The sequence below is a fragment of the Etheostoma spectabile genome, chromosome 21, assembly GCF_008692095.1.
Source record: "Etheostoma spectabile isolate EspeVRDwgs_2016 chromosome 21, UIUC_Espe_1.0, whole genome shotgun sequence".
NCBI lineage: Eukaryota > Metazoa > Chordata > Actinopteri > Perciformes > Percidae > Etheostoma > Etheostoma spectabile.
Window position 1 is genome coordinate 16,552,770 of NC_045753.1, and position 13,838 is coordinate 16,566,607.

Genomic DNA, 13,838 nt, shown 5'->3' on the forward strand with positions numbered 1-13,838 from the left:
ATAATAAACCGCATCTTTTGATTTACTCGCACGCTGCTCTGTGCCGTCGGGATTGAACCGGGCTGTGAAGCAGGTTGTGCATTTCGTTAGTAACAGATGCCGCGTTGATCTTCCAAAGCGTTGGGGCTTGGAGGCTACATTGTAGCAGCCTGTATGCATTTTGCTTGCAGAATGAATCATGCCGCGGTGCGTGCGTGCTTGCGTGTGTATGTGTGTGTGTGTGTGTGTGTGTATGTGCGTGCGTGCTAGAGGTAGCTCTTGCTTTTTACCTTCTGGCTTCTGATGTGCACAAAGCACATGTTTTGTCTAATGTGGGTTTATTGGTGCTACATGCAGGCAGCAGGAGGACTGTGGACATAGTAAGACAGCGGTCACTACACTGTTGCGCGGATTATTCCTTAAATGTCATGTCAAATGTTTTTTATTTCTGAAGTTTCCTGACATGATCAGCACACGTGTATACGCTACTATTAAATAGCAGAGTAATTATGTCCCAGCCTCAGAGTTATCTGGCTGCTGTAGCTTCGCAAGGGTTTAACAAGTTGACTCCTCAAATTCCTGCTGTCTGAACATGGAACCAGTTGAGATTGAGGGGGCCTCTCATATGGACATGGGTTCATTTTCCCTTGCTGTACATCTGTCCAAAAAGCAAAAAGCATGGCCAGGTGGAAAAAAAGTAAGCTAGACCCTGCTCCCTGATCTGCCTCCTAGCCACTTTCAATGAAAGAGAGAGAGTGTTGTCTGTATGTGTAGATATATATATATATGTACATGTGTATGCACTGTACTTCTGCTTCTGGAAATCTCAATGTGGGAGCATCAAGCAAGCAAGCAAACACACACACACACACACACACAGATGTTTCTCGTCTTTTTCTGGTGAGATGTCCAGGAGAGCTCTTCCTGTTTTTGTTATGTTGTTGAAAAGTTCATTCTCCTCATGCTGCAGCATCCGAATTTGTCCCGCGCAGCAGACAGTTTGGACCCAGCTGCTGAGGGTTGTGTAAAACGTCTGTGGTGACACCAGTTATTTAGCAGCTTCAGTTGTTTGTTTATATTTCATGTCATGCAATCTGAGGGTCTTGTTGGGTTTAAGAGCTGCTGCCGGCAGCTCTTTAAACCTGACAGGGTTCTACACTTAACTGGTTTGAAAACTTTCAGATATAGTGTCAAGATGATGATGATGATGTCAAACTTGGACTTGCACCTGGTTTTTTGATTGCTCTTTACTCTGCAGGGGCCACCTTTCAGCTCATTTACAAACACTCAATTGCACGTGTGATTAAACGCTGATTGAGCTCTGCTTCTGCAGGAAAACTTCAAACTTTCCCTGGCTTCCTTCATAGATTATGGTGGTGTGTCAGACAGAGGAGGAGGTTTTCTGTCCTCTCTCTCTCCTCCCTCCCAGTCACCCCTCTGTGGGGCCCCCAGGTTGGGCTCCTGAATAACCATGGGGCAGACCCCACCAGGCTGACCTTCTTCTATTCAAGTTGAGGATGTTGAAACACCAGCCGTCAAACAAAAGCCACATTGAAACAGAGAACTGCAACCCAGCACGTGTGTCTGGGCGCTGAAGTAGACTATTTATTAACTCTGAGTTTCCTCCTGACCAGTGAGAGGCGTCAGCACACAGAGAGGCAGAATCTAACTGTAAAAGGACGTTGAGCTGCTTTTGACACAGATTAGGGAACCCATAAATAGGTACAATAAAGAAAGCTTTACTTTTCATTTGTAAATCAAATTGCGTATATCTCTTAAAACGCTGGAGCAAATCTCTTTCTGTCTGGACTGCCGCCCGGCCTGAGGTCTGTGTGTGGCACTGTGGATTGACACCGGCAACACATTTTCAGTGCAAGGTTGGAGGTTTTGCTCTCGCCTATCCACCCACTTGACGAGGTGAGAGTAAAAGTGGAAGTGGAGTAAAGGCGGAACCTGGAAATGGCTGTGCCACATGGGAAATTATTCAACTCTCAGATCAGAGAAGACACACAAGAGCCCTCATTACCTCCAGCATTATGCCGGCCAGCCTGTGAGGAGAGCGGTGTGTCTCAACTAGCCACACTGACCTTCTGAAATATTATCTGTACACTGCATCCAATGCTCCTTTTTGTCTTGAAAATATTCTTGAAACACATCAGTGTGCCGTGTCATTTGACACCCACACAGTAATGAGATAAATAGTGCTTTGTCAAACATTTTATTCCAGTTTCTGCCTTCTCAAACCCTCTCCCTATGGTTGGCAGCCTTTAACCAACCACGTGAGTTTAAGTAGCTTGTAAACAGGGCTTTTAGATGTGTATACTGTCATAATTTTATTGATTCTTCTTGGGAATTCCTCTCGCGGCGAGCATCTCCTGCGTACGGACCGCCCTCTAAAGCTATAACAGGAAAAAGGCGAGCGAGTAAGCGACCGACTGCTCTTCCTCCACGTCAGAGCCTGTGGGAGGTTTGTGTTGGTTTTGCTCAAGGTCCTTTTTGTGTTGTCTTTGCTCAAGAGAATAAACTCCTGGAATGAATCACTGTGCTGGAATGGCTATTTTCAATGAGTGAGGAGAGTACAGGGCAAACGTGGCGCTGGCTGTACAGAAAGTGTGTCAGTGGGCGGTAGTAGCTCAATCATGAGGTTTAGTTTGGTGTCAAAAACAGCACTTGGGTCTTAATAATCCTATAAATGTGTTACTTGAGAGGGATCACAACACTGTAAAGGGTTATTTTGACTATATCTGGCAGTGAGATTCTTTTGGATGAATAGTGTTGGAAAGTAACTAAGCAAGCTTCACCACATTTCAGAGGGAAATATTGTGGTTTTGGACATTTGTTTTGGATCTATAGTTACTTTGTGGATAAAGATTTAACGTGCAAAACTGATGATCATTTGAAATATGTTGCAGTTTTCTAGATTAAACCTAGTGTTTCCCAATCCTTATGACTTGTGAAGATAAGATTTTGTCACTTGTCAAGATACTATGTTACTGAAAACGTTAATAAAGCGGATATGAGTGCTCGACAGCGTGCAGGATTTTTGGGGGATTTTGGTATTTTCACAGTCAGTCAGAAAGACTTTCATGGAGTGCAAGAACGCTGTTGTGAGTGTCTCTGGCTTGTGAATCCTTTCAAATGATGCAACATGTATTTGCAACCCATTGTCACAAGTTGCAAGAGTTTCAAACCAAGAGAGGCTTCCCCCTCTAACTTCAGACTGATCTCATTTGAGCATGACCAATATATGTTAGAGAAGTCAGTCAGAATAAATATTACTATGTAAAAATACAAGTTTTTATTTCTTTCCTATCCCGTTATTCATATTGAGACCCTTCAGATTTACAGCCCTTGGAGGGTTCCTGACCCCTATGTTTTGAACCACGGTTAAACTTCCCATCAGTAAACAATAAAGTAGTTCATTAATTATCTTCACTTCAAGCAGTTAGAGCATTCAAATGTTGCGTACACGAGTAAGTACCTAAGTACGATTTGCTGCTAACACCTCTGTAATGTAGTATTTTTACTCTGTGGTATTGCTAGTTTTATTCCAGTAAGGAATTCCGATTATTTTCATAGTTGATTAACCCGTTGAATATTTCCTTGATTTAATCGATTAGTTGTTTGCTCTATAAAATGTCAGAAAATGGTAAAAAGTGTAGATCAGTGTTTCCCAAACGCCCAAAATGACGTCCTAAAATGTCTTGTTTTGTACACAACTCAAAGATATTCAGTCCACTGTAACAGAGGAGAGAAGAAACTAGAACATATTCCCATTTAACAAGCTGGAATCAAAGAATTTTTACTTGTCTATTACTCAAACCGACTAATCGATTACCAAAATAGTTGGAGATTAATTTAAAAGTTGACAACTAATCAATTGATCGATTAATCGTTGCAGCTCTATATCTGGTTACTTTGTCCACCGCTCAGAATAACAAAACAAGCATTCCAGTTCCAGCATAACACCGTATTCTTCCCACAAGTGTTATTCTGCATTCCTCATGTGTGTGTTGGTGATGATTTGTGACGCTCCACCTCGGTGACACAGAGCTGCAGTAACGTGTACTGTGCAAGATATCCACTGAGGGGTTTTATGATGGAGAGAATGGCCAGACTGTAGCTGTCAGCTTGACTGTTGACTGTTAATATGAAGCTTCTATTTTCAAAACACAGCTAAGGGAAAGGGAATCTCTCTCTCTCTCCCTTATTGTGTGTGTGTGTGTGTGTGTGTGTTGGGAGTGACGCCAGACCACACTTCATTTAATCATGTTAGAGTGTGCAACCACTTTGTGCATATTTTCGGTTGCATTGGTGATAGGAGTTGTTATTGTACAAACTGTACGCACAGAGAGTGGAGCTTGAATGAAGGGATGACAGTTCGATGGAGAGAAGAAATATAACCCTTATTTTAGATTTTGAGATTTGTCAAATTGTAGATTAATTTCAGCTTCATGACCAAAATATGGTAATAAAAGTCAGATTTCTGTCGCTGCTGCAGCTTGTGAAATGTGTTAAGAAATTTGAAGCAACAACATATGAGACCACTTTAAAGTTGAGCCTGTGGAAGGATGACCATTGTGCATATTAGCATTGGGTTTGAACGTGTCCTTCTGGCTTAATCCCACTGTTGACTTGTCTGCTAAGTACTGAGTGTGTTATTTTTGCTCTTTTTAGGGAGCCCCTCTCTGCATAATCTCACTTAATCTAATCTATCCCCCTTTATAATAGACTGGGAACGATGTGACTTCATAAAAAAAGCTTTAGTGTAGATCCATACCAAACAGATTTGTGTGTCGGCTACTTCCCCAACCCCTCTAGCAAAGCTCTTGTGAAAATGCAAGTGACCTCCGCACCCCTTGTTAGTCTGAACAATAGGCCTGTCTCCTCTTACAGCTGCAGCCATGCTGGAGGGGAAGTTAGCCAGAATAGAAAACTCACATCTCGTGATTAATAGGTCTAAATACTGTATTTTTGGCTTGATCCCACGCCTGCTTGGTACACCAGGAAAATTCCCTTGTTATTTTAAATATCAATTATGTGCGTTTTGTCGGTAAAATGCCAAAAAATGCCCGTTAGGATTTCTCACATCCCAAATGTGACGTCTCGAAATGTCTTGTTTTCTTACACCAACAGTACAAAACCCAAATATCTTCAGCTTACCATCAAGTATGACAAAGAAAAACTTTAAATATTCACATTGCAGACAATTGCAAATGTTTATATTTTTGTCCAAAAAAAAGACTAAAACGATTTCTCAATTATCACATGCCAATTTACTTCATTTCAATTGGTCGATGAACTAATTGATTAATGCTTGCAGCTGTAGCAGGATTTGTTGTTTATGCTCAAAGTGACTGACAGAGTTCTGGAAGATATGGATGGATGAATGTGGATGAATTGTTCAATTAACTGTCTCTGGTTCTAACTTCTTAAATACAAGGATTTGCTGCTTTTCTTTTTTATTTCACTGTGAATTGAATGTCATTGGGTTTTTGACTCTTAATAAATGTTGACCAAACAAGTAAATTGAAGACATCACTGTGTGCTCTGAGACATTGACTGTTGTAGACTTAACGATTAATTGAGCAAAGTCACTGATAATGAAAATAAACATAAGTTTAAGCCCTAGTCCCAACTGTATGCAGACTTCTTGTGGATTGAAGTTATTTGGGCTCACATTAGCTGTCAGATTTTCTGAAGATCTGGACGGGACGGCATTTAAGTTAAATCAGAAATTAAAATGCAATGAAAATACACAAATTCTTTTTTTCCATGTTTGTTGCCGTGAGCAAGGTTTGGGAGTTAAACAGACGAGTTAGTTAGCGACGTGATAGTTGTGAGAGAAAAAAACCTAGATTCAATCTGGGAGTCTTAACCCGCAATGGATATAATTGGAGCTTTTGAGGCCCCCAGCAAGCGCAGACTCATGCATGTTGAATGTGACATGCTGTGAAAAACATAAGCAGATGATGTCACAGCGTAGCACAGCAGTGTTAAGTGTAAATGAAAGGCTCTGAATCATGAATAACATCCGGCTTCTCTAAAGTCTCAGCTTCTATAAATTAAACAAGGTCCAACCCAGGGACCATGAAGGATTGTCAAGTCTTGCAGCATGGGATAGTGTTGCATGGCAGACATGTTGGCCCTCTTCAAATTTCAGCATATAGACAGAGAAACTAGCAGCTGCTCTGGAAACGTGAAAACGTCTCAAAAGGTAACTCGCGCTATTAAAAAAGAATGGGGGGGGGGGGGGGAAACGCACTTGAAAGACTTCTGGGGGGGGGGGGGGGGGGCATCACAATGTCTTGTATGCGCTCTGGAGTTTTTTTTTATTTTTAAATTTAGGAGAGAGATCCACACCTCTGATGAGTAATGAAGGTGATTCTGAGCAAGTGTTGGAATTACATTCCAGAGCCCGCAGGGGCCATATCTCATTGTTCTCTGACAGGGAAATTAACTGGGATTTCTAATACACAGGGAACGTCCCCCCCCCCCCCCCCCCCCCCCCCATTTTCTCTCGCTCTCAAAGAAAAGGTCTTTGGGTAATCTCTTTCCCCAGCAACACCACCCCTCCCTCCTAGATACCTCTCCTACCCCCTCCACTCCACCCCCAAACACAAATGTCAAATGCTTTCAATTTTGCTATCAAGATGTAAAACACAAGTAGATAAAATCCCCGACATGTTGCACAGTTTCTCGTTCGTCTCTTGCCTTATGCCGACACACACAAGATTCTGTTTAAATATTGTTTTGCATTTTCACCTGTTCACCAAGTCCTTTTTACAGCACTTCAAAACTTGGTATGTATTATCACAAGTTATGATTTCTGCTCCTTAAATGTGAGGATTTTCTGCTTTTCTCGGTTTTATACAGTATATCGCTTAACATTGAGTATCTTGGGCTTTAGGACTTTTATCTGAGTAATAAAGCTATTTGAAGACTTCATATTGGGCTCTGGGATTCACTGACAGGCATCACTATATTCTGCCTTGCATCAATTAATAGACTTGAATAGAAGGAGCTGCTGTATTGTTTAATTCTGACTGATCATGGAAATACTTCAAATAACCAGTAGCTCAAACGTTTGTGTTGCTAAGAAAAAGAAGCTGATCGATTTAAAATTGTTTTTCAGAGCTCTTTGTGTACCTCATAACTCAACGTCAGGTTTGGTCCCCTCACTGATAAATACAAACATAAGTGTGTGATACAAACTCTCTTTCTAACAGCAGAAATTGTTCATTAGAAGTGGCTAGAGGATCCTTTCATTTGTACAGTAGCTCCCAGAGCCCAATGGGACAGCATCTGTTAACTGAAGTTCAGATTCATGACTTTTCTCTCCTGCTCAAACAGAACAGACTAACTGATGATGAAGCGCAGACAGCAGTAACACCACACCCACAGCCTGTGTGTCAGCTTACACTGCACCTTCAATCCAACACAGTGTCTGTGTGCGGTCGGCTACCCAGGTGCAACCCATGCATCACAGACCAGAGCTGATACACTAACGTGACAGCTGTGGGCAGTGAAAGAAGACCATGACAGGAGTCTCAGCACTGGATGGGATGCCATACAGTAACCCTTTAGCATCCGATTGATGCATTGTGGGTCAAAACTCGCCCCCCTTTTCTGTTCAACTTCGTACTCTTTCTAGTAACAGCAGTATTTCTGTTCAACCCGTTCTTACTACCAACTCGTAAAATACTGACGCTTGGTCAATGGCTCTCAGCATCGCAAATGACGCAAAAATCCCCCTTTAGCATCTGTATGGGCCCACTGTTCTCCACTGTAAGATGACGTAGTATTAAAGCTACATTGTGTAACGTTTGTAGTTCATCATCAAAATTGGTGTTGTCTGTTCACAAACCTGTCATTTTTTATGAATATTGACCACCACCATCAATTTTAAGTATTCCTATTGGCTTGAAATTTTACATTTGCGCTTGCATGAACTGGGGTAGAACTCCCCATACTCATTTGCCATATTGAAATACGTTAGCCTGTAAGGGACATACAAGCTATACTGCTCCGCCTTTCGCGTTTTCAACTCACAGCTGTTGCTAATGGGTATTGTTGCTTCCTGGCCCCGACAAGTTTTGAAGAAGGAAACCCGGATAACCACATATATTCAAAACCCAAATTTCAGGAACAGGAGTCTTCTTCGCCCAGAAAAAGAAAACCGATTTTGAAAAGAGCACTGGCGTCATCAGAAGAAAGAGTGAACATTGGAGCTGCTTTGGACGCACACTCCAAATTCCAACTACTTAATTATCCTCAGGATCGCTGCAGTTTCTTTTTCTTTTTCTCTCCTTTCCGTCGGGTGGCGTACGTGCCCGTTCGTTGGGTGAAGCGCGCGTCCGCGCCACTCTCTGACATGCACTCCCACAACCACAGCTGATGGACGACCTTTAGTTTAATTTTTGCTTTTAGAAGCGTGATGGCTACCGTAGCTGCAATTAATACTTTGAACTGCGTGGCGAGAGAGAGAGTTGATTGCGATATGTGATCTCAACGCCAGATGGGAGAAATTCTTACACAATGTAGCTGTAAGAGAAAACGGTAGCGAGTAGCATAAAAGACCGATCCGCGTAAGGAGGTTGGTTGGGCTGGTGGATGGGTCAAACAACACAGGACTCTCACCTTGGAGAGCAGTGTTCGTTTCCTGTTCTTGTCCCGTGTGTCACTGAAATGTACATTTTGCAACCCCACCCACGATCTTTTCATGAACCTAACTGTCCTTTCTTGTGCCGCATGTCAGTTAAACCCAGTGCATCAAAAAGTGATGCCAAGTGTCTCAACCAAGCGCATCTATATATGACACTAGAGAAGACTCCTGACCAAGAGTCGCTTTTTGACGCGATGGGAGTGAGAATGTGTTGTTCTGCTGTCTATCCTGGATAAAAGTTCATAGATCTGCCTCAAATTCTTTTTTATTTTACCTTATTTGTATGTGCTTGTTATGTTTTGTAATCAGCATTGGTTAATTAGATTTGGAGCACTTTAGCCTCCCATGTTTTTATGAATGAATAAATTGAACCTAGCACCTTGATCCTTAAATTTAGACCCCTTCTTCAGTGCCAAAGTAACACAGGTGATTTATTTAATTTAGTTTATTTAGATAGGGACAGTGCATATTAATGGACAACAGTACAAGTACACAATGTAAATATGCTAGAGTTAGCACCATAGCTAATTTTCAGTTATTATCCCTAGGCAGATACATAAAAAGGAAAAACATTGTCTGTAGTGTGAACAGGAACTGCTAGTAACCATGGACTGTATATAAAGATGGATGACACATGACAGATTTGCCGCAATGTAAACAAACAGACATACAAAACTGGGCTTAGTTGTATCCCCCAGTTTTTATTTAGCCATTTAGACTATTAATGCTTTCAACAGCACTAAGGCATAGCACATCAACATGGTTCTTATATTCCAGGACACTCTCCTCTACCTCTTGTGTACAGACACATGCTGTGTGTTAAATACTTGTAGACATACAGGCAAAAAGAACTTTTTCAATTTTCTGTTATAGAAGGTGTCCTACAATATGTATAGTGCAATTCAAATAAGAGAATGTCTTAGTTCCCTAACTTATTACCTTATTCTGTACTAAATGGCATGCACAGGGTTCAAAGGGTTTACAGCTACTAGTGAGTATGTCTATAAGTGATTGTGAGTGTTTTCAGGAAATAAAACATGCATTTGTGTATTGACCCAGTGTGTAAAATGATGGCCAGTGGCCACGTACGATGCCGTCCCAGTGGTGATTTTAAATAACTCTTCTGTAAACACGTCCTGTCTGCTTCATTATGTTCCCTCGTCCGGTGGCTGGCGAGCCGTCCTGTCTTCACCAGTGGCTTTGGGGAAATGAACAGAGACAAGACACTGTTTCACACACTAATAGTAATCACACATATCATAACGACTACTACTGCTGCTCGTTAATTCAAATTAATTGGGAAGTGTTGTCTCAATGTAAACACACAGCGAGACACACTCCTATTTATACATGCAGATTGCATAAGCTCTTTTTTTAACAGGGCATTCTCATTTTGTCAATATCAAACAGAGAGAAGCTGCAACTGACCAGATTATTTTTACACACACATATATTGCGCCCCTACTTCTTCTTGGCAAACTGTGTGTGGCCCAACGGGTCCAACGGCTTACAAAAATGTTGACGGCGGACGCTATTTTTGACCATCTGCTCTAAAAGGAGGGCATGTTTGAGTCACACACGCTGTGGTGTGAGGCTGCGCCTGTGATGTGCCTGGCATGTGGAGAGAGAGAGAGAGAGAGAGAGACTGCTCACACGAGGGCCCGGCATCCTTCGTGTCACCATGGACGTATACAATGCACGGCTGGTTTCACTAATGTGTGTTACATTAGCGTGATGGAGGTGAAGTGTGTGTGTGTGTGTGTGTGTGTGCGGGAAGGGAGGGGTTGATCCTTCTCATCTTGGACAAAGAACAAGAGAAGATATCCTTGTGCTTGATTTATGGTGTAAACATCGTCAGTGAGATGAATCAGTCTGAGGTCAGAAATGTCCCAACAAAAGTGTGTGTGTGTGCGCAGTGTTTGAGAGAGAGGGAGAGGTAGGAATGTGAAACCTAATCTAGACTGGCCGGAGGAGGGGTTGAGCCCAATGGGTTTCTTTGGAGAATGTATTACCACTTCTCACAGAGTTTACAATTATTGTTTTTTTTGGGCAAAGAAATCAGCCTGCTTGCTGACTTTGTAAACTACTTTCATATTGACACTTTCCTTTGCATAATTTTGACTTTTTCTGCTTCTTCGACTGCAGGTAATCTTCTTATCAAGTCACTTTTGTCTGCCTTTAAAGTCCTTTGTGCAAAGATCCGCCAGTGCTGTAATATAATTTCAAATAAGTTTATAATAGTATTTTCATTCCAAAAAAAAAGTATGATTTATGCTGGGTCATATTCTGTCACAGTAAATGTTGCCTGACTTCACATATTGTAAATCATTACGTCGGATTAAATGCTGGTTATGAATTCAAAAGGCTGGAGAAGGGCTCCCTCTTTGTCCCTGATCGCTGTATTTGTTTGTTTTTGACAAGCTAGTTCAGATGATATTAGCCGAACAGTGTTTCCTGGATGTGTTCAATATATTTTAATTGGGAGGAGAATGGGTAATGTCACTGGCGATTGCTTTGAAGAAAGAGAGAGAGAGAAAAAAAAAAAAAAACTTTCAAAAGAGCAGGCAGCCTTCCAAGAGTGGAAGAATGCCTCTGAAAAGCCTCAGTGTTCCACAAGCCATCCTCCAGTTTTTGTTTTCGTATTTGTCTGTGATCAAAGACAACGACGAGCCGCGATGGAAAGTTTGACTCTGTTTCTGGCAAGTGGCGTCGTTCAAACTGGTGCAGTAGAAAGAAAAATGGATTCATCTCAATCAGCTGCTCAATGCTGAAACAGGAGAGACGTTCTGGTGACTGATGAAAGAGTGATTGCTTCTGCATGCTTCTCATACACGGATAACGACTGGCTGTGTACTTGCCTTTGGCAGCTGATATTATTCACATATATCCAAATGATTAGCTTAGTCCCTCATTCATTAGTGAGTGGCACGAAATTGTTACTCACAAATCACGAAAAAAGATTAGTTAAGAATGAATGAACTTGTCATGCCGCTCGCTCGCACGCACTTCCACTGCTCTCACACAACAACACTATTGTAAGGCTTCATTTTTCCTCTCCCCCTTGTGGCTTTTTTCGGCAGTTAAATCAACCTACGGCGCAGAGTTGTCATACATGTGTTCTGCCACCTTTGGCACAAAGACTGGGTGCATGTCTCAGCAGTTGCTTCATTTGTCTATAAAATTGCTTGTTTGGAGAAGCCCTGAATGTTGCATCCCTCGATTTGTATGCGGCTCACATCAACGCAAATAAAGCCTCAAACTATTTCCCTAATGTTCACTGCAGGAAAATCACATTTCAGCCTTATTTATGCTACTGTCTATACCTGAAGATATAATTTCATCCTTAATCTTTTATAGACGCTCTAACTTGCTATGTATTATGGATTTTAGCGTGCCAGGAGTTCGAAGAGGGAAAGTATGAATTATTTGTGTCATTACTTTAGCTGCTGATAGGAAATGTTTTGCATAATAAACAGCCAAGACAACAAGTGAAAAATTAATGAGCAATATATAGTTTATGATGCATGTTTGCTGATGACTAAAAGAGACCACATAATTCTCTTTGAGATGATTGTCAACCATCAATATCCATTGTGTCATTGTTCAGCTACTATTTGTTTTCATTAATCTCCACAGTTTGTATTGTCATGTTAATTCACTCCACAAGAGTCTCGCTACTTTGTGAAAACTGAAGAACAATATGGATGAAAGGCAAGACGGCGAGGCTCATATCAACGGAGTAGGATATTGGAGAGGAGTAGTCTACACTTTGCTGAACTCCCAAAGCTTCTTTTTTTAATATTTAGCTCCTGTCAGTAAAAATCAAAAAAAGTTTCTCACTTTCTCTAAAGCTCAGAGAGATGGGTGGGGGTTGGGGTGGCAACTGCTTCACGGGTGAAAGCCCTCGCACATGAATATTTAATGGTTGCATTTTAACCCGAGTCATAAAATCCAAGAGGATGTGGCTGAAAAGAAAAGAGCAGTGAGGAGTGTGCAAAGTAGGCTACATTGTTTCTTTATAGTCTGGGCTGAATGCGTGAAAGTCATGTAGCTCCTTTCTGGCTGCACAGTGAATCAAATATGTGCATTGTGTCAGGCTAATTTAAAGCCCGGGCCACATTTAGCGATGTGTTGCAGCCTGTTTTTGCAGGGTAAGCAGCTTGTTTTACAGCAGGATGAAGAAATCTTGGACCTTAAGGGGATACATTGAAAATGTTTCATTTTGACACTTACTCAATGCACTCAGGAAAATGGATTTGATACACTTAATCCATTTGGCCAGTTGACCAGATTCAGAGGCAACATCTATTCAAACCACATCAATTTTAGCTTAATGGAGCTTGAGCCAAAAGAAAGGAGGAAATGTGTGGATATTTAAATATGCAACCTCTCCTCCTCCTCTTTCTTCTAGTCTTGTCATGCATTTTATAAATTCTGTTCAGCCCTCAGCTCAGCCAGACTCACAGTAGACAGACACTGAGCCGATTGTTAAGTTTGATAAAGCTCTCTATTTTTGCGTGGCGGGGTTATTTTTGTGTGTGTGTGTAAGCTTTACTTCACCAAGGTAATCATTTGTCATTCAATATATAATCTAGGTAAATGGACTCATAAATTGCAATCACTTAACTCAGCCCAACTATTATGTTTAATATTGTTTTGCGCAAAAGGTCAGCTGGCAGTGGATCAGGTTCCAGCAACCCAGATAATTCAGCTGCCTTTTTATGAGTCTTTTTAAGCTCCGGAAAAATCAGCTGCCGGGCAAACTGACTGTACAGTACTTAACAGCAGCAGCACCGGATATGCAGCGGCTACTGTTTATGCTTTCTATCCTTAGATATCCTTAATGCAGTGTTTAAAGTGTGTGTGTGGTCGGCAGCTTGCAGATAAACCACAGTGGATGCCCTTAAGGGAAACAAAATAGAAGGCTTTCCCCACTGAAAGGTCCAAAGTGCAATTGTCCCCTCTGCACAGCAACAATGGAGCGGTTGTGCAAACGGAGTCAACAGTGGTGCTGGCGAGCTTGGCAAACCAGCTTATCAGGAGGCAGGGCGCACTGAGCGGGTGGAGGTGTCTGTGTGTGTCTGTGTGTGTCTGTAACGTTGTATGGTGTTGATTGCTACACAACCTCCCAGTTCATTTGGAAGCTGTGTCCCTGCTAAGGTTGCGGAAAGAAACTCAGCTGGGTAATGCTCGG

General features: G+C 41.8%; 1 protein-coding gene across 4 annotated transcripts in view; it reads left to right on the forward strand.

Moving 5' to 3' along the window:
* The window catches only part of LOC116671078 (zinc finger MIZ domain-containing protein 1), a 129,183-nt gene that overhangs the window by 406 nt on the left and 114,939 nt on the right, over nucleotides 1-13,838 (forward strand). The gene's annotated exons all lie outside the window — the stretch shown is intronic.